Genomic DNA, 3,169 nt, shown 5'->3' on the forward strand with positions numbered 1-3,169 from the left:
GTGAGGGGGCACATAAGCTTGCTGCTGCTGCTGTTGTGGAGGTTGAGTCGGATTCAAGACATTCTGGCTACTCCACCTCAAGTTGGGGTGGACATTCGGCTCATAGTACGTGTTTGTCTGCCTATAATGTTGAAAGGCAGCGCAAGACTCGAAGGGAACAGAACAATTTTGTGAGACATGCCCCTCAGCTCCACATCTTCTACAGACGAAAGGACCGTCTAAAACAGCATTAACATGGTACATCCCTCCTTTAGAAGCTCCTCCCAACTCATATTTGTCAAACCTTACAGTGAGAGCTTCTAGTGCAGCAACAGAGGAAGATTCAGCAGCTCTCCTCTGGTTTCCTCTCGAATTCCCATATTCAGCCTTATGAGTGGCCAAATCATCAATGATCTTCCACCCCTTAGTCTCTCCCATGTTCTCGGCAAATCGGCCATTGGTCGCAAAGACATCAAAAATAGCCCTCTGATCGTCATACAGCCCATTATAGAACTGATTGCAAAGACTCCATTTTTCGAACCCATGGTGCGGTATGGTTCGCACCAATTTCTTGAAACGGACCCATGCTTCATGAAAATTCTCATCCGGCCCTTGTTTAAAGCTCGTGATCTGAGCTCTAATGGCATTCGTCTTTGAGGCAGAGAAATATTTTTTGTAGAATGCCAGGGCCAAGGAATTCCAGTCGGTGATCCCATGAGCAGCTCGATCCAGATCTCTATACCAGTCCCTTGCAGCATCACGAAGGGAGAAAATGAACATGGTCTCCTTGATCTGGTCTTGGGTCACACCGGCCGGCGGGGGTATAGAGCAGCAATAATCAATAAAAATCTCCATATGCTTGGCTGCATCTTCATTTGCAGCTCCCCCGAACTGGTTTCTCTCAAACAGGTTAATATAGGAAGGCTTTGGCTCGAATTTTCTCGCCTCCCCAGGTAGTTCGAATCCTTTGTAGAGATTCGCATTATCGGCTCCGAGTGATCGGCAATGGTTGCTTCTTGACCATGATTGGAATTTCGGAGAAGTGACTGTCTCGCTGAAGAAATTGAAGCAGGCGATGTAGGTGGATCTTCCTCGAACAGAGCGTTCTCGTAGTAGCTTGACAGAGTACTCAACTCTTCCTCTGTCGGTAATACCCTTTGTGATCGTCTCAACTCGCGCAAGGATTTCTCGATCTCAGGATTGAATGGTACTAGCTCACCACCCTGTGACCTGCGCATAAGAAGAAACTACAAAAAGGATATAAGAAAAGTTTAAGGAACGGAAGTCCCTTAAACTAAAGAAAGACTAAATAAAAACAACTAAAAATTAGAACAATTGCCTCTCCAGCAACGGCGCCAAAATTTGACACCCGTCGTTGTGAGTACCAAAAATAAGATTTATAATTTCCTATTAAGACTAACCTAGGCTAGTGGTAACAGGGTCGAACCACAAGGAGGCGAATGTAATTAATAGCTGTCTAATTCTAGTCTAAGGTAACGATTGTGGGGGTTGAATTGATTTGGTCTATAGCTAAGAGTAATAAAAATAGTAAACTAAATAAACGGATTAAAATAGATAAGGAAGGGGTACTAGGATGGTCGGTTCGTTATAGCTTCGGCGCTAAGATACAAAGATACTAAACAGGTCCAAATCGAACATATGTGAGGCGGGAAAACAAGAGGTCCTCTCGGTCCACTCTTAACAGATAGCATCTTTCGATCTCGCTATAAGTCCCTAATATCACTAATACCGACTCTCGTCCTGAAAAGTGACTAATAATCTAAACTTTACCTATCTTTCGATCTCAGCACAGTTTAGTCATTTTAATTGGTGATCTAACAACTTTCCCTATCTTTCGATCTAATGGGTCAGTTATAAATTAAGCATCTAACTGGTTGCATGCATTCGATTCGTTAAATACAACATTAAAATCAATTAAAATGAAAGGTAACCTCACGTGGTTAGTCGATCGACCAGGTATGGCAGTCGATCGACTGACACGCGATTTCAGTCCAAAGTAATACTACGCCGCCTACGCCATAATTCTCCTACATCCTAGCACAATTGATTTAGCTACTCATGGCTGTGGCAAAAATAACAATAATATTGACGATAAAGACTACTGAATTCATGCTAAAAATAGTAGAACAAACAATTAACATAAAGCGATAAAGCGGTTTCGGGAACCTAACTAGCAATTCTATACTAATAACGAAATAAGAGTGAATTCAAATAAGGCAGAAGAATACCGAGATTGCAGAGGAATGATTAAGAATAAGAACGAAATTCCAATGCCAAAACAATATTCCGAACCCTAATAAAAACTTAATGTTACTGTGTAAAACTTAGATAAAAATCGGATGGATGTATCTGTCGAACTAGGTTACGTTATATAGAAAGTATACGTAACATAATTCCTAAACCTAATAACTCATGGGCTTGATAAATCTCGATCTTTTAATTCTCGTCTGGAATAGCGTCTTGGTCGATCGACTAAGGGTAGTGGTCGATCGACTGAGTAGCAGTGCACAGTAATCTCTGGAACCCGATGGTTGGTCAATCGACTGAAGGTAGTGGTCGATCGACTGCTTTAGCTGCTACTTGACTTCTATAATCTCGTGGATTTGTCTTTTGGGCTATGAAATGCGCACCAAGCTCGTTCCTTAAGCGAATACTTCACGTCAAATGCAATGCAGGATACTCGGGGACGGATTTAGCTCAATTTCTCGCTGGATTCTTCACATTTCTGCAATAATGTACAAAAATACGAAAGTAGACGGAAATAGGAGAAATGGTAGCTTAAACTACACAAATGAGCTCTGAAATGCGTGTAAAATGGGATGTAAAACATCATATAAAAGACACGCATCAGTTATAATTCATGTATCGGTTATATTTGTGTGTGTGGAGAATATGTTGTTGTTGTTGATCGCTTTGGAGACGTAAGACGGTTGAGAGACCGTCTTACGATTGAGTTAACTCTTGGAGATTCCCACTCCAAGAGGGATGTGCACATTAATGGCTTGAGTTTGGAGGAAGGCGTGTGGTTGAGACACGACGTCTGGTAGGGGATCCGGTTGGCTTTTGGACCCGGTACATCTGGGAGTGTCCAGGTACCTGTGTGTCTGATTGTTGGTATGTCTGGGCGTGTCCTTGTACTAGTTGGTTTTCGGTATGTCTGGGCGTGTCC

At 42.4% G+C, this 3,169-nt stretch overlaps 1 non-coding gene across 1 annotated transcript; it reads left to right on the forward strand.

The window, feature by feature from the left end:
• The first annotated feature begins 517 nt into the window (after window positions 1-517).
• On the forward strand, window positions 518-624 carry LOC141616174 (small nucleolar RNA R71). Its single transcript, XR_012530537.1, has one exon. It is a non-coding gene; the product is annotated as a small nucleolar RNA R71 (small nucleolar RNA).
• The last annotated feature ends 2,545 nt before the right edge of the window (window positions 625-3,169 follow it).

The sequence above is a fragment of the Silene latifolia genome, chromosome 11, assembly GCF_048544455.1.
Source record: "Silene latifolia isolate original U9 population chromosome 11, ASM4854445v1, whole genome shotgun sequence".
Classification (NCBI taxonomy): domain Eukaryota; kingdom Viridiplantae; phylum Streptophyta; class Magnoliopsida; order Caryophyllales; family Caryophyllaceae; genus Silene; species Silene latifolia.